The sequence below is a fragment of the Salvelinus namaycush genome, chromosome 10 (assembly GCF_016432855.1).
Source record: "Salvelinus namaycush isolate Seneca chromosome 10, SaNama_1.0, whole genome shotgun sequence".
Classification (NCBI taxonomy): Eukaryota; Metazoa; Chordata; class Actinopteri; order Salmoniformes; family Salmonidae; genus Salvelinus; species Salvelinus namaycush.
In genome coordinates this window covers 40,216,712-40,236,029 of record NC_052316.1, presented here as the reverse complement: position 1 = coordinate 40,236,029, position 19,318 = coordinate 40,216,712, and positions in this window count along the sequence as shown.

The window sequence follows — 19,318 nt, the reverse complement described above, 5'->3', positions numbered from 1 at the left end:
TAACAATTCACATCGAGCCCGAGTGACCATTTATGTCATGGGTAGCCTGCAGAGGCAGGCAAATTGCCCATCGCCCCACAGTCCAATGCAAGCGGTATTAATTGCGTGGGTATATCCCCTGGAAACGTATTGTACACATCGACGGGACAGGAGTGGAGAAGGTGGAAAGTTTTAAGTTCCTTGGCGTACACATCACGGACAAACTGAAATGGTCCACCCACACAGACAGTGTGGTGAAGAAGGCGCAGCAGCGCCTCTTCAACCTCAGGAGGCTGAAGAAATTCGGCTTGTCACCAAAAATACTCACAAACTTCTACAGATGCACAATCGAGAGCATCCCGTCGGGCTGTATCACCGCCTGGTACGGCAACTTCTCCGCCCACAACCGTAAGGCTCTCCAGAGGGTAGTGAGGTCTGCACAACGCTGCACCGGAGGCAAAATACCTGCCCTCCAGGACACCTACACCACCCGATGTCACAGGAAGGCCAAAAGATCATCAAGGACAACATCCACCCGAGCCACTGCCTGTTCACCCCGCTATCATCCAGAAGGCGAGGTCAGTACAGGTGCATCAAAGCTGGGACCGAGAGACTGAAAAGAGCTTCTATCTCAAGGCCATCAGACTGTTAACCAGCCATCACTAACAATGAGTGGCTGCTGCCAACATACTGACTCAAATCTCTAGCCACTTTAATAATAAAAAAGTGGATCTAATAAATGTATCACTTGTCACTTTAAACAATGTCACTTTATATAATGTTTACATACCCTACATTTCTCATCTCATATGTATATACTGTACTCTATACCATCTACTGCATCTTGCCTATGCTGTTCGGCCATCGCTCATCAATATATTTATATGTACATATTCTTATTCATTCCTTTACACTTGTGTGTATAAGGTAGTTGTTGTGAAATTGTTAGATACTTGTTAGATATTACTGCACGGTTGGAACTAGAAGCACAAGCATTTCACTACACTCGCATTAACATCTGCTAACCATGTGTATGTGACCAATAGAATTAGATTTGATTTGATTTGTGATGCATCGTGAAATGTGTATCATATTCTGATCAACAGACACTTTTTTAAAAACCTTAGCCAGCTGTCTTTGGGGCCTCTGTGATGGCAATATATGGCATTGCCCTCCAATGTGTCCCCAGGGAATAACACAGGACTATGGTGCATTCATAGCATTAGAGTGGCTAAATATAAAGCAAAATTCTGTGGTGAGTAGCTCGGCAGCCATTTTGGATACTCAATTTCAAATGCTAGAATGAAAAGTTGCTTCCCTGAATCTCTTTCCGAACCTTTTTCAGTGTTCTACATGTAATTTAGGTTCGGTGAACCACACATATGATAACCTTGCCTGAGGCCTGAAGCATTGTGTTAGCTCCCAAAGCTAATATATGGGCTTTGCATCAGGGGGGTTAGCCCTTTCCACTCGCAGCTCCTGTCGTCTCGTATACAGGTTGAAAATGGTAGATTTTGTCATTGATAAGCGCCTAAACTGGAACTCAGTGACTGCACTGTAACATGCTATACGTGAAGTCCTAGCTCAGGTTCTCCGCTTCACAGCGTTGTACGGGTTTTGAATGACAGCCGTTATAAACTTGAGCACCGCATGCGACAAGATGGCCCCATCCCTCCAGCTAATTAGGCTACTTTTGAACATTTGTTGTTGTCTTGAGTGAGGAGAATGCTGTAAACTGAATCGATGTGTTCTGAATACCGCTTTGATGTCATGCAAGCAAACCACACGTCCAAATGTGCCCTTCTATTTACATATTTGAAAACTCATGTAATTTATAGTAACAACGTTTATACTCGCCATGTTTAATGTAATGTACAGTTACAAGGATGACGTAAGTTATGCCCTGGGTTGTGCTGAACAGAATGAGCCTATGTTTGTCGTAATGTGAAGAAAATTAGCCGTGGAACATGTACTTGAATACACTCATGACTCCAATGTGCACCAAAATTACAATATGTTTGTCTGAAGTGCCTTTTGAAAGCCTAACACCATAAGTTATTTTTTTCTAACTTAGCCAGCTATATTGGTAATAGAATAAGCTTTCAAATGATGCCCACCTGTCCCGGATTACGATTTATAATGGACATCGTTGGTTTATGTAAAATAACAACAGTAATTGTTTGATGGTCAGGGATGTTCTCTTGATTAGTGCCTGAATTGGACCATTTTCCTGTACTGCTAAGCATTCAAAATGTAACTTTTGGGTGTCAAGGAAAATGTATGGAGTAAAAAATACATTATTTTCTTTAGGAATATAGTGAAGTATAAGTAAAAGTTGTCGAAAATATCATTTTTTTTTTACTTAAGTACTTTACACCACTGGAGGCAGGGCTGTGTTCCAAACAGAAAACTACAAGTGCGCTTGCTTCAGTTCTTCAATGGCAAAGCTAGGAGACCTCAAAAAAGCACCTTATAGTTGAAGGCTCTTTCCTTGAGTCATAAAAGTGCATTGAAATGGAGAGGTTGTGTGGCCACTCGGAGGCCCCAGTTAGACCTCTCACTCAAACCCTTGTCATTTTGTTGTTGTTGTTGGTGGTTGCACCTACTCCAACATTTATTTATTCATAATCTTATTATGTTACTGAATGTATCCAGAGTAAACTTTTCTCTACACTCGCAATAACATCCGCTAACCATGTGTATGTGACCAATACAATTTGAGTATTTTCAGATTTCGTTATTGATAAATTCTGAGAAAGGGAACTTAAAGTTAAAATGCACATAAAATCAACAGTGTATGTGTGGAGTCTGTCTTGTTTCACCTTTGGTCTGATAATTTCCCCATAATCTTAAAAGGGTTCTCTTTCAATTGCTACCATGTTCACGCATATACTTTTTATAGTTCTTCTGTTACAAACATTTCAATTTGGCACAAGTGTAAGGGGTTAAAACTGTATTGCAGAAGACACAGGTTCAAAAACAGTAAGTCACATTCTCTAGAGCTGTTGCATTGCATGTACCGTGAAACAACCAAGGAATTTACATCCATAGCCATTCTATGTGTGGATGTTCTGTTCTGTTGGTCACCCTCCACACCCAGGGGCCATGCTAGGCTGTCTTCAGGGCCCTCTGTGTGTATGCCCCACACACTGCAGCCTAGATGAAATGTTCAAGGGGATCCTTCTCTTAAAACTCTTTGATGTCTCCTCTCTAGCCTGATAATCCATCCCTTCCCCTAATCATCAGGATAAGAGCAGGACACCACTCGGCTCCGGCACCGCTGCTGCTACACGGCGGTAAAAATGCATGTCTTCTTCTGCACATGTAAGCCCTCAGGGGACTTCCCTCTCTCCTTCTCATTGCAGGCCGTGTTTCTTCCCCCCGGGCCAGGCATGGGCTGATAAAATTCCACACGGAGTAATGACATGCATGACTACCACCCGCTTGCATGCTATATATCAGCCCCGATGGTCCAGGAAGTGTTTTGTGTGTGTGTGTGTGTGTGTGTGTGTGTGTGTGTGTGTGTGTGTGTGTGTGTGTGTGTGTGTGTGTGTGTGTGTGTGTGTGTGTGTGTGTGTGTGTGTGTGTGTGTGTGTGTGTGTGTGTGTGTTTGGAGATGTAAGGTACCTCACTCTCTCAGGTTGGAAGGTTTACAGTCAGCTTATTCTGCTGCTCAGCCTTGTGCATAGCTATAAATTCATCCAGTCTCTCATCTGTCCCTATAGTGCCTGAAACTTAGGGCCACGGAAAGGTAATTGGTACCTTGGGACTGTAGGACTGTAAACCAAAGGGCAGTTGATTCTGGATTGTGCTCTCGTTCATAGCAGTTTCCACTCATTTTATTTAAATATGGAAGAGAAAAGGTGCAATAGATTTTTTATTTCTTGTTTTTTTTCAAATATTGATGTACAATATTGCAATTTGATCTCCATTGCATTTCAATTTGAATTCCAGAAATGTGACATTACACTAAATTTCCTACTTTAAAATCTAAATTGGGCTGACTTTAAGGGCATATATTCACAAATGACTGACGCCTCCCCCATTATGATGATAGATGTTAACCCATTGCTGTCTGATCCCTGCCAGACTCTCACTGAGAGCCCACTGTTATGGTGCTACCAACCATAAGCTGTTTCATAATGAGGCATTCATGTAATTAGGGTTTCAATTAATCATATGTCGGTAATTGTACAGAGAGTTGTATTCAGCAGTTGCTAGAGAAAAACTGCAAGGAAAAAAAGTTTACAGTTTTTAGTGCTCTAAAGACCAAGCATCTCACTGTGTTCGTCAGGCAGGCAATCAGAAAGGCAGGGTGGGAGGCAGGCAGTCAGAAAGGCAGGGTGGGAGGCATGCAGTCAGAAAGGCAGGGTGGGAGGCAGGCAGTCAGAAAGGCAGGGTGGGAGGCAGGCAGTCAGAAAGGCAGGGTGGGAGGCAGGCAGTCAGAAAGGCAGGGTGGGAGGCAGGCAGTCAGAAAGGCAGGGTGGGAGGCAGGCAGTCAGAAAGGCAGGGTGGGAGGCAGGCAGTCAGAAAGGCAGGGTGGGAGGCATGCAGTCAGAAAGGCAGGGTGGGAGGCATGCAGTCAGAAAGGCAGGGTGGGAGGCAGGCAGTCAGAAAGGCAGGGTGGGAGGCAGGCAGTCAGAAAGGCAGGGTGGGAGGCAGGCAGTCAGAAAGGCAGGGTGGGAGGTAGGCAGATAGGAAGGTAGGGTGGGAGGGAGGCAGATAGGAAGGTAGGGTGGGAGAGAGGCAGATAGGAAGGTAGGGTGGGAGAGAGGCAGATAGGAAGGTAGGATGGGAGAGAGGCAGATAGGAAGGTAGGGTGGGAGGGAGGCAGATAGGAAGGTAGGGTGGGAGAGAGGCAGATAGGAAGGTAGGGTGGGAGGGAGGCAGATAGGAAGGTAGGGTGGGAGAGAGGCAGATAGGAAGGTAGGGTGGGAGAGAGGCAGATAGGAAGGTAGGGTGGGAGAGAGACAGATAGGAAGGTAGGGTGGGAGGGAGGCAGATAGGAAGGTAGGGTGGGAGGGAGGCAGATAGGAAGGTAGGGTGGGAGAGAGGCAGATAGGAAGGTAGGGTGGGAGAGAAGCAGATAGGCAGGTAGGATGGGAGAGAGGCAGATAGGAAGGTAGGGTGGGAGAGAGGCAGATAGGAAGGTAGGGTGGGAGAGAGGCAGATAGGAAGGTAGGGTGGGAGAGAGGCAGATAGGAAGGTAGGGTGGGAGAGAGGCAGATAGGAAGGTAGGGTGGGAGGGAGGCAGATAGGAAGGTAGGGTGGGAGAGAGACAGATAGTAAGGTAGGGTGGGAGGGAGGGAGGCAGATAGGAAGGTAGGGTGGGAGGGAGGCAGATAGGAAGGTAGGGTGGGAGAGAGGCAGATAGGAAGGTAGGGTGGGAGAGAGGCAGATAGGAAGGTGGGGTGGGAGAGAGGCAGATAGGAAGGCAGGGTGGGAGAGAGGCAGATAGGAAGGTAGGGTGGGAGAGAGGCAGATAGGAAGGCATGGTGGGAGAGAGGCAGATAGGAAGGTAGGGTGGGAGGGAGGCAGACAGGAAGGCAGACAAGCAGGGAGGGAGGCAGACAGGAAGGCAGGGTGGGAGGGAGGCAGACAGGAAGGCAGGGTGGGAGGGAGGCAGACAGGAAGGCAGGGTCGGAGGGAGGCAGTCAGTCAGGCAGACAAGCAGGGAGGGAGGCAGATAGGAAGGCAGGGTGGGAGGGAGGGGGACAGCCAGGCAGACAAGCAGGGAGGGAGGCAGACAGGAAGGCAGGGTGGGAGGGAGGGGGACAGCCAGGCAGGGTGGGAGTGAGGGAGGGGGACAGCCAGGCAGGGAGGGAGGGAGCGAGGGGGACAGCCAGGCAGGGAGGGAGGGAGGGAGGGGGACAGCCAGGCAGGGAGGGAGGGGGACAGCCAGGCAGACTCTAGTTGGTCAGTGTATCTTTGTTGGACATTGTGCTCCCATCATTACAGGGCTCATGTTGTTATGTTGTTACACCTTGAACTCTTCATCGCTCTGGCTTGACGTGGCACCTAGGGCTCGGGACAAATAGCAGCATTATTTATCTCATTAGTGATAAATATAGCTCATCACATCTGTACATTTGTGGCTAACAACACCGATAAAGGTGCCTCAACAGTATGTGCGTGTTTTTTCTTTATTCCAGTGGCCAGAGAGCCATTTCTGTGAACAACATGCACGTCATTTTTATCTCCAGGCCATTTGGATTTTTCTCTCATTTGTCCAAACCTCATTTCATCTCTTGATGAAAACTGCTATCTTTAGCTACAGGCTACGGCTGACACACTGAGAGCCTGATGATCCCTCCGCTGTGGCTGCATGTAGGATGCATAACAATCACACACAGCCTTGATTAGACATTTCATTACTGCTCAACGTCCTACATCTTTCTTGCTGTCCATCAGGCTGGAGAAGACAGACAAAAACCAATTATATCAGGGTCTTGAGCGCCCGTTCAGTAACTTCGGTATAAAATCATTTTTGTGTATTGATTTATTTTATTAGGTTTACCTCTTTATTGGCCCCAAGCAGCGGTATAACAAGGAGTGCAATGAGGAGGGCTCGAACAGCGCTGTTGTAAAAGATGGGTTTTGCTTAAAGGGCAAGGGGGCAGAATGATACAGGCTGGGACATATCCTGACCGTAAAGTCAACTATACAAACCAGAGACCAAAGCAGACGTTCATTCCCTGTAAACAAAAAAAATAGCTCCCTTGTCTAATAATAAAGATCCTCTGGTTTTGTCTCAGAAAGGTTGAAAAGCATCACCTTTCTCAATGAACACAGATTTATTTTATTTAACTAGGCAAGTCAGTTAAGAACAATTTATTATTTTCAACGAAAGCCTAGGAACAGTGTGTTAACTGACTTGTTCAGGGGTAGAACGACATATTTTTACCTTGTCAGCTGAGGGATTCGATCTTGCAACCTTTTGGTTACTATTCCAACACTCTAAGCACTAGGCTACCTGCCACCCGCTATAACCACTAGGCTACCTGCCAGATGGTGAAAGGCTTAGATGGAGTATCGTGATGTTCCGTTTATCTGCCAAGTCCAGCACAACCACATGTCTAAATATTATCCTACAATCTTCATCCTTCATCCTTCAACCCACATCCATCCACTGATTTGACTGGACTGAATAAAGCAGAGGTGTGAGATCATATCAGATCATTCATGAGACAAGGCATGAGCCCTCACATACAGTCTGCAAAGTCATTTCCTGACCAGTCCATTCAGATAAATCACTTCCTGACCAGTCCGCTCAGATCAGTCACTTCCTGACCAGTCTGTTGAGATAAGTCAATTCCTGACCAGTCTGTTCAGATCAATCACTCCTGACCAGTCTGTTGGGATAAGTCACTTCCTGTCCAGTCCGTTCAGATAAGTCACTTCCTGACCAGTCTGTTGAGATCAGGCACTTCCTGACCAGTCTGTTCAGATAATTCACTTCCTGACTAGTCTGTTGAGATCAGGCACTTCCTGACCAGTCTGTTCAGATAATTCACTTCCTGTCCAGTCCGTTGAGATCATTCACTTCCTGACCAGTCCATTCAGATCAATCACTCCTGACCAGTCTGTTGAGATAATTAACTTCCTGACCAGTCCGTTCAGATCAGTCACTTCCTGACCAGTCCGTTCAGATCAGTCACTTCCTGACCAGTCCGTTCAGATCAGGCACTTCCTGTCCAGTCCGTTGAGATCATTCACTTCCTGACCAGTCCATTCAGATCAGTCACTTCCTGACCAGTCTGTTGAGATAATTCACTTCCTGTCCAGTCCGTTCAGATAAGTCACTTCCTTACCAGTCCGTTCAGATAATTCACTTCCTGTCCAGTCTGTTGAGATAATTCACTTCCTGACCAGTCCGTTCAGATCAGTCACTTCCTGTCCAGTCCGTTCAGATAAGTCACTTCCTAACCAGTCTGTTGAGATCAGTCACTTCCTGTCCAGTCCGTTCAGATAAGTCACTTCCTAACCAGTCTGTTGAGATAAGTCACTTCCTGACCAGTCCGTACAGATAAGTCACTTCCTAACCAGTCTGTTGAGATAAGTCACTTCCTGACCAGTCTGTTGAGATTAGTCACTTCCTGACCAGTCCGTTCAGATCAGTCACTTCCTGACCAGTCCGTTCAGATCAGTCACTTCCTGACCAGTCCGTTCAGATCAGTCACTTCCTGACCAGTCCGTTCAGATCAGTCACTTCCTGACCAGTCCATTCAGATAAGCCATTTCCTGACCAGTCCTTTCAGATAATTCACTCCTGACCAGTCCATTCAGATAAGCCATTTCCTGACCAGTCCTTTCAGATAATTCACTTCCTGACCAGTCCATTCAGATAAGTCACTTCCTGACCAGTCCATTCAGATCAGGAACAATGAGAAAGTTGGACACTTAGGATAGGGAGCATCTTTTGTGGGTGATATTTGGTGATTTTCCTTCTGAGAGGTTCAGATGCCAGACAGGAAATACACATTGGCGGTACCGACTTCAGGCGAGTCTTGTGAGGCGTGACGAGACGTGTACGTGAGAGTCTCATCTTTCAATGATGGGTTCATATTAGTTTGTAGCCCAAACCGTTTTTTGTGAGAAGACCGATTTATGGGATATCTCCAGGTCTGACAAACACAGCTGTAGCTCTGCCACCTTCCACCACAGATGCTGAATGCCCATGCAAAAAAATGATATCTTTATCTTAAACAGATGTTCTTCGATGCAGATTTTTTTACACTATGCTAATTAGATGTCAGCTTGGACATCGACTCCATTAAAAAGTTGATAGTTGTCCGGTATGTTCCATCTCTCATCTCCCCCGTCCTTCCCCCTTCTCTGTAGATGCCACCCATTCCTACTCCACCCTCCCTCCCTTTCCCCTCCTCCCTCCCTCCCTTTCTCCCCACCTCTCTCCCCCCTCTCTATCTAGCTAACAGACGTCACTTCCTGTTGAACACGGAACAAGGAAGAGCTCGGTTTTGTTGTTTAGAAAAGTTTGTTGTTTTGAAGGTGTATTGGAAAGTTGTTAGTAGCTAGCTAACTTTTTAGTTTGGATCCCTGACACAGTTGGCATCAATTGTTGGGACTGCTAGTCTCTGTCCAGTGATCCTGCCGACCATGGACAGGTCTGAGGAGCTATTTGCATTGCAGCTAGCCTAACTGCTAGCAAGCTGCATATCAAGCTAGTGGGGTTTTCTTGAAGGCTTGACTTGGATAGTCATTGTGGCTGGGACCATGGATTGTCCCGGGTTTGTGTCTGTCTAGATCCCTGCTGTTTGGGTTAGGGTTAGGGTTAGGGTTTTCAATCTTCCCCGTGACCTGCCCTGTCTGGAACTGCAAGGAGTAACAGCGTAACCTAGGTTGCTAGGTACCATGACAAAGACCAAAGCCGGCGGGAGTACCATTGAGGACAGTGATGAATCTTTTTTTTTTAAACAAAAAGAGTTCTATTGCACTGAACAAGTACTGCCCTGAGACAAATAACTGATGATTGGTTGAAAGAAATGTAAAATAAGAAGATTGTGGGAGATGTACTACTAGATTTCAGCGCAGCCTTTGATATTATTGACCATAATGTATGTGTTATGGCTTTTCAACCATATCGTGGATTCAGAGCTATCTATCTAATAGAACTCAAAGGGTTTTCTTTAATGGAAGCTTCTCTGGTGTCAAACATGTAAAGTGTGGTGTACCGCAGGGCAGCTCTCTAGGCGCTCTACTCTTTTCTATTTTTACCAATAACCTGCCACTGGCATTAAACAAAGCATGTGTGTCCATGTATGCTGATGATTCAACCAAATACGCATCAGCAACTACAGCCAGCTAATGAAGACACTGAAACTCTTAACAAAGAGTTGCAGTCTGTTTTGGAATGGGTGGCCAGTAATAAACTGGTCCTGAACGTCTCTAAAACTAAGGGCATTGTATTTGGTACAAATCATTCCCTAAGTTCTAGACCTCAGCTGAATCTGGTAATGAATGGTGTGGCTGTTGAATAAGTTGAGGAGACTAAATTACTTGACGTTACCTTAGATTGTAAACTGTCATGGTCAACACATATAGATTCAATGGTTGTAAAGATGGGAAGAGGTCTGTCTGTAATAAAGAGATGCTGTGCTTTTTTGACACCACACTCCAAAAAGCAAGTTTTGCAGGTTCTAGTTTTGTCTAATCTTGATTATTGTCCAGTCATGTGGTGCAGTGCTGCAAAGAAGGACCTAGTTAATCTGCAGCTGGCCCAGGACAGAGTAGCACATATTGCTCATCATTGTAATCAGAGGGCTGATATAAATACTATGCATGCCAGGCTCTCTTGGCTAAGCGTTGAGGAGAGACTGACTGTATCACTTCTTATTTTTATAATAAACATTAATGTGTTGAAAATCCTAAATTGTTTGCGTAGTCAACTTACACACAGCTCTAACACACACACTTACCCCACCAGACATGCCACCAGGGGTCTTTTCACGGATCCCCAAATCCAGAACAAATTCAAGAAAGCATACAGAATTATATAGAGCCATTATTGCATAAAACTCAATTCCATCTCATATTGCTCAAATAAACAGCAAACCTGGTTTAAAAAAACAGATAAAGCAACACCTCACGGCACAACACCTCTCCCTTATTTGACCTAGATAGTTTGAGTGTATGTATTGATATGGAGGCTACGTGCATGTAGTTCTGTCCTTGAGCTGTTTTCGTCTATTAATGTTAATGTATTACGTCATGTTTCATGTTTTGTGTGGACCCCAGGAAGAGTAACTGCTGCTTTTGCAACAGCTAATGGGGATCCTATTTAAATACCTAAATACCTAAATCTCCCTCCCTCCCTCCCCTCACCTCCCTCCCCCCTCCCCCCACGGGCTCATGTTGTGGACATACCGCTGTATATCTATACAAAACACAGCATGGACAACTCATCTTATGTTTGTACATATGTTTGAGGGAAACGTGTAAAAGTTAGCATGCAAATATTGAAACACAATATAGAAAAAATACAATTCATGAATGTAAACGTGGTTAGATGACATACTGTAAACTCATAATAAGCTTTTGACCTTTTTGACTACCCTGTTGAATGTGTCTAATGTAGTTTCCTTGGTGCCGTTCACACAAGCAATTGGAGAGTTTTAGTGAAAGGACATGAAGTTTTGTAGCCATTGAATTATGCAGAGCTTATGTGGAGGCTTCCATCTCGTCGCTAACAGTGTTTTTCCGCAGTCAGTCTGGACAAGAGAGGGATCATCTTTAAGCAGAACACAAATTGCTTGGAAATCTGCCCAGCAAGGTTACGGCACATAGTTCTCCAAAACCAGCTGAATAGTATGACGCACATTAAAAGCAAAGCAAACCTAATAACATTATGAAATTATATTTTAGAAGTGATGCTTCAATTCTCTCTCTCTTTCAAATTCTCTCATTTTCTCTTTCAAATTCTCTCTCTCTCTCTCTTCTCTCTTTCTTTCTCTCTCTTCTCTCTTTCTTCTTCTCTCATTTTCTCTTTCAAATTCTCTCTCTCTCTCTCTTCTCTCTTTCTTTCTCTCTCTTCTCTCTTTCTTTCTCTCTCTTTCAAATTTTCTCTCTATCACTTGTGATTTTAACATGAAAATATTGGTGGGGCAAACTCAATCAACGAAGCTCTTATGTATTGAAACCAGTACACTACACTGGCTACAGTGATACTGTAGCTAAGCTAGTCAACATGTTTCAGCTAGCTAAGCTACCTAGCTTGAAGATGTGGTAATAGCGCCCAGTAAACAACCATCTAGCTATGAAGTTGACACTTCAACCCAATCCAAGTTACCGGGCATAAGATGATTTATCTGTGATCAGTGACAACTTCTACTGTAAATCAATGGAACACAGAAGATGTCATTTTGCTGGCTAGCTCTCCCAATAGGTGTTGAGGTGACGTAGTGTCCCCATGAGTGACATCACCCTGAGCCAATCACGCGTGACCAGAGAAGATCAACGATGCCTACGCTCTGTAATTTTTATGTCTGCCCCTCCACCACAGAAAGCATCAAGTTAGGCTGAAACAGCTGCATTTTGGGAACAATGGGAAAACGACTACGTATGCTTTATTAGCTCAAGATCATTTTTGAATAGAATTATATTGTTTGCTAACTGATATGATATATTATTGTGACATGAAAAAACAGAATTGCATCCACATCTCCTGGATATTGGCGGGGCTCTGCCCACCTGCCCCTCGTGGCGCATCAACACTGGCTCAGACAGCATCGCCACTGGCTCAGACAGCTTCGCCACTGACTCAGACAGCATTTCTCTCATCCTCTCTTCGGTCTGACGTGAATAAATAAAACAACCCTTTTCAGAGACAGGTTGGTTTATATATTCACATACAGTATAATGTATTCAGGAGGAGAGGAGACATCTTCCATCCACAGTAGTGATGGATGAAATGAGGAAGGGAGTGACATTGCTGCAGGCATTTGATCCCATCACAGAAATAGAAGTTGTTTCTGTGTTTACCCATCACATCACAACATCTGATGTTTGAGTAAAAAGTTTGAGACATCAATAAACCACGGGGACGGACAGTGGAGAGCCCGTGGGAGGGAGGGAGGGCTTTGCAGGGCGTTGAAGAAAAGACTGAGACACACATAGTCCAGTCAGTCTGTGTTCTTTCATGTTTTTTTAATGCTGCATATCTATGCATTTTGGAGATAGTGATTGCCCAAGCAATTGACTGAAGTGAAGGTCTGTATTTTTTCTCATGAATGACTTACACTTGGTTCTTCATCTACACTACACAGTACTACTGTATGAATCCATGTTCTATACCCCTATCTGCTACAGCCAGCTGCTACGGTAAATACTAGATAAGTGTGTTGGCAGTCCATGTGCACAGGTTGGATGGAAGGTATATTGGTAATGTATGCAGAAGATATGCAATGTTTTAATTATGAAGGACTTTGGAGTTGAGTGAGTTTACTAATCCTACATGTGTGGAGTGTTATCTCCTGTGTTACGGTCTAACTGTCATGTAAATATAATCAAATAAACATTAGAAGGTTAGAAGGGGTTTGGTGTTGCTTACTTTCCCTGACAGACAATGTAGGTACTTCATTCATCCAACAGCTCTATTTACCTTAGTGAACGCAGGACACATGGTGAACACAGACACATGGTGAACACAGACACATGTTGAACGCAGGACACATGGTGAACACAGGACACATGGTGAACACAGGACACATGGTGAACACAGACACATGGTGAACACAGGACACATGGTGAACACAGGACACATGGTGAACACAGACACATGGTGAACACAGGACACATGGTGAACGCAGGACACATGGTGAACACAGGACACATGGTGAACACAGGACACATGGTGAACGCAGGACACATGGTGAACACAGGACACATGTTGAACACAGACACATGGTGAACACAGACACATGGTGAACACAGGACACATGGTGAACGCAGGACACATGGTGAACACAGGACACATGGTGAACACAGACACATGGTGAACACAGGACACATGGTGAACACAGGACACATGGTGAACGCAGGACACATGGTGAACGCAGGACACATGGTGAACGCAGGACACATGGTGAACGCAGGACACATGGTGAACGCAGGACACATGGTGAACACAGACACATGGTGAAGGCAGGACACATGGTGAACGCAGGACACATGGTGAATGCAGGACACATGGTGAACACAGGACACATGGTGAACGCAGGACACATGGTGAACACAGACACATGGTGAACACAGGACACATGGTGAACACAGGACACATGGTGAACACAGGACACATGGTGAACACAGGACACATGTTGAACACAGGACACATGGTGAACGCAGACACATGGTGAACGCAGGACACATGGTGAACACAGGACACATGGTGAACACAGGACACATGGTGAACACAGGACACATGTTGAACACAGACACATGGTGAACGCAGGACACATGGTGAACGCAGGACACATGGTGAACACAGACACATGGTGAACACAGGACACATGGTGAACACAGGACACATGGTGAACACAGACACATGGTGAACACAGACACATGGTGAACGCAGGACACATGTTGAACAGAGACACATGGTGAAAGCAGGACACATGGTGAACACAGGACACATGGTGAACGCAGGACATATGGTGAACGCAGGACATATGGTGAACACAGGACACATGGTGAACGCAGACACATGGTGAACACAGACACATGGTGAACACAGACACATGGTGAACGCAGGACACATGGTGAACACAGGACACATGGTGAACACAGGACACATGTTGAACACAGGACACATGTTGAACGCAGGACACATGTTGAACGCAGGACACATGGTGAACGCAGGACACATGGTGAACACAGGACACATGGTGAACACAGACACATGGTGAACACAGGACACATGGTGAACACAGACACATGGTGAACGCAGGACACATGGTGAACGCAGGACACATGGTGAACACAGACACATGGTGAACGCAGACACATGGTGAACGCAGGACACATGGTGAACGCAGGACACATGGTGAACGCAGGACACATGTTGAACGCAGGACACATGGTGAACGCAGGACACATGGTAAACACAGACACATGGTGAACACAGACACATGGTGAACACAGACACATGGTGAACACAGGACACATGGTGAACGCAGGACACATGGTGAACACAGACACATGGTGAACGCAGGACACATGGTGAACGCAGGACACATGTTGAACGCAGGACACATGGTGAACACAGGACACATGGTGAACACAGGACACATGGTGAACACAGACACATGGTGAACGCAGGACACATGGTGAACACAGACACATGGTGAACGCAGGACACATGGTGAACGCAGGACACATGGTAAACACAGACACATGGTGAACACAGACACATGGTGAACACAGGACACATGGTGAACACAGACACATGGTGAACACAGGACACATGGTGAACGCAGGACACATGGTGAACACAGACACATGGTGAACGCAGGACACATGGTGAACGCAGGACACATGTTGAACGCAGGACACATGGTGAACACAGGACACATGGTGAACACAGGACACATGGTGAACACAGACACATGGTGAACGCAGGACACATGGTGAACACAGACACATGGTGAACGCAGGACACATGGTGAACGCAGGACACATGGTAAACACAGACACATGGTGAACACAGACACATGGTGAACACAGGACACATGGTGAACACAGACACATGGTGAACACAGACACATGGTGAACGCAGGACACATGGTGAACGCAGGACACATGGTGAACGCAGGACACATGGTGAACACAGACACATGGTGAACACAGGACACATGGTGAACACAGACACATGGTGAACACAGACACATGGTGAACGCAGGACACATGGTGAACGCAGGACACATGGTGAACACAGACACATGGTGAACACAGGACACATGGTGAACACAGGACACATGGTGAACACAGACACATGGTGAACACAGGACACATGGTGAACACAGACACATGGTGAACACAGGACACATGGTGAACACAGACACATGGTGAACACAGGACACATGGTGAACACAGGACACATGGTGAACACAGGACACATGGTGAACGCAGGACACATGGTGAACACAGACACATGGTGAACACAGGACACATGGTGAACACAGGACACATGGTGAACACAGGACACATGGTGAACGCAGGACACATGGTGAACACAGACACATGGTGAACACAGGACACATGGTGAACACAGGACACATGGTGAACGCAGGACACATGGTGAACGCAGGACACATGGTGAACGCAGGACACATGGTGAACACAGACACATGGTGAACACAGGACACATGGTGAACACAGGACACATGGTGAACACAGGACACATGGTGAACGCAGGACACATGGTGAACACAGACACATGGTGAACACAGGACACATGGTGAACACAGGACACATGGTGAACACAGGACACATGGTGAACACAGACACATGGTGAAAGCAGGACACATGGTGAACACAGGACACATGGTGAACGCAGGACACATGGTGAACGCAGGACACATGGTGAACGCAGGACACATGGTGAACGCAGGACACATGGTGAACACAGACACATGGTGAACACAGGACACATGGTGAACACAGGACACATGGTGAACACAGACACATGGTGAACACAGGACACATGGTGAACACAGACACATGGTGAACACAGGACACATGGTGAACACAGACACATGGTGAACACAGGACACATGGTGAACACAGGACACATGGTGAACACAGGACACATGGTGAACGCAGGACACATGGTGAACACAGACACATGGTGAACACAGGACACATGGTGAACACAGGACACATGGTGAACACAGGACACATGGTGAACGCAGGACACATGGTGAACACAGACACATGGTGAACACAGGACACATGGTGAACACAGGACACATGGTGAACGCAGGACACATGGTGAACGCAGGACACATGGTGAACGCAGGACACATGGTGAACACAGACACATGGTGAACACAGGACACATGGTGAACACAGGACACATGGTGAACACAGGACACATGGTGAACGCAGGACACATGGTGAACACAGACACATGGTGAACACAGGACACATGGTGAACACAGGACACATGGTGAACACAGGACACATGGTGAACACAGACACATGGTGAAAGCAGGACACATGGTGAACACAGGACACATGGTGAACGCAGGACACATGGTGAACGCAGGACACATGGTGAACGCAGGACACATGGTGAACGCAGGACACATGGTGAACGCAGGACACATGGTGAACACAGACACATGGTGAACACAGGACACATGGTGAACGCAGGACACATGGTGAACGCAGGACACATGGTGAACACAGACACATGGTGAACGCAGGACACATGGTGAACGCAGGACACATGGTGAACACAGGACACATGGTGAACGCAGGACACATGGTGAACGCAGGACACATGGTGAACGCAGGACACATGGTGAACACAGACACATGGTGAACGCAGGACACATGGTGAACACAGACACATGGTGAACGCAGGACACATGGTGAACACAGACACATGGTGAACGCAGGACACATGGTGAACGCAGGACACATGGTGAACGCAGGACACATGGTGAACGCAGGACACATGGTGAACGCAGGACACATGGTGAACACAGACACATGTTGAACACAGACACATGGTGAACGCAGGACACATGGTGAACACAGGACACATGGTGAACGCAGGACACATGGTGAACACAGACACATGGTGAACGCAGGACACATGGTGAACACAGACACATGGTGAACACAGACACATGGTGAACGCAGGACACATGGTGAACGCAGGACACATGGTGAACGCAGGACACATGGTGAACACAGACACATGGTGAACACAGACACATGGTGAACGCAGGACACATGGTGAACACAGGACACATGGTGAACGCAGGACACATGGTGAACACAGACACATGGTGAACGCAGGACGTATGGTGAACGCAGGACACATGGTGAACACAGACACATGGTGAACACAGACACATGGTGAACACAGACACATGGTGAACGCAGGACACATGGTGAACACAGACACATGGTGAACACAGACACATGGTGAACGCAGGACACATGGTGAACACAGACACATGGTGAACGCAGGACACATGGTGAACGCAGACACATGGTGAACGCAGGACACATGGTGAACACAGACACATGGTGAACACAGACACATGGTGAACGCAGGACACATGGTGAACACAGACACATGGTGAACACAGACACATGGTGAACACAGACACATTGTGAACACAGACACATGGTGAACGCAGGACACATGGTGAACACAGACACATGGTGAACACAGACACATGGTGAACGCAGGACACATGGTGAACACAGACACATGGTGAACACAGACACATGGTGAACACAGACACATGGTGAACACAGACACATGGTGAACGCAGGACACATGGTGAACACAGACACATGGTGAACACAGACACCCGGTGAACACAGACAGAGGGTAAACACAGACAGAGTGAACACAGACACACTGTGAACACAGACACACTGTGAACACAGACACACGGTGAACAAAGACACAGGGTCCCCACAGACAGAGGGTGAACAGACACAGAGTGAACACAGACACAGGGTCCACACAGGCAGAGTGAACACAGACACAGGGTCCACACAGACAGAGTGAACACAGACACACTGTGAACACAGACACACGGTGAACACAGACACACGGTGAACACAGACACAGAGTGAACACAGACACAGGGTCCACACAGGCAGAGTGAACACAGACACAGGGTCCACACAGACAGAGTGAACACAGACACAGAGTGAACACAGACACAGAGTGAACACAGACACAGGGTCCACACAGACAGAGTGAACACAGACACAGAGTGAACACAAACACAGAGTGAACACAGACACAGAGTGAACACAGACACAGAGTGAACACAGACACAGGGTCCACACAGACAGAGTGAACACAGACACAGAGTGAACACAGACACAGAGTGAAAACAGACACAGAGTGAACACAGACACAGAGTGAACACAGACACAGAGTGAACTCAGACACAGAGTGAACACAGACACAGAGTGAACACAGACAGAGTGACCACAGACACAGAGTGAACACAGACACAGAGTGAACACAGACAGAGTGAACACAGACACAGAGTGAACACAGACACAGAGTGAACACAGACACAGAGTGAACTCAGACACAGAGTGAACACAGACACAGAGTGAACACAGACAGAGTGACCACAGACACAGAGTGAACACAGACACAGAGTGAACACAGACACAGAGTGAACACAGACACAGAGTGAACACAGACACAGAGTGAACACAGACACAGAGTGAACACAGACAGAGTGAACACAGACAGAGGGCTGATATGGATGCAGAGCTCGAACTAAACGTGTTCAATCATGAGCCCCATTTAAGCTAGAAAATTATAATAATAACCAAATAATACACCATGTGACAACTGTGTCTGCTAAATTGGTTGGAACTTTTGCAAAGAGACATTACTCTCATGGAGAATTTAATTTCTTGTAAATGCTCTTATTCTTTCTTTCCCCAGACAGCTCCATATCAAGTCAAATATACTGCTATACTTATATTGACCACATGCAAAGTACTGTGAACGTTTCAGAGAAGCGTGACCATGGTGACCTTTACCTAGTCAGGTAGGGCTATGCAGCACACAGGGAAGCAGCTCGTACCACAGGGGCATTTTAGACTCAAC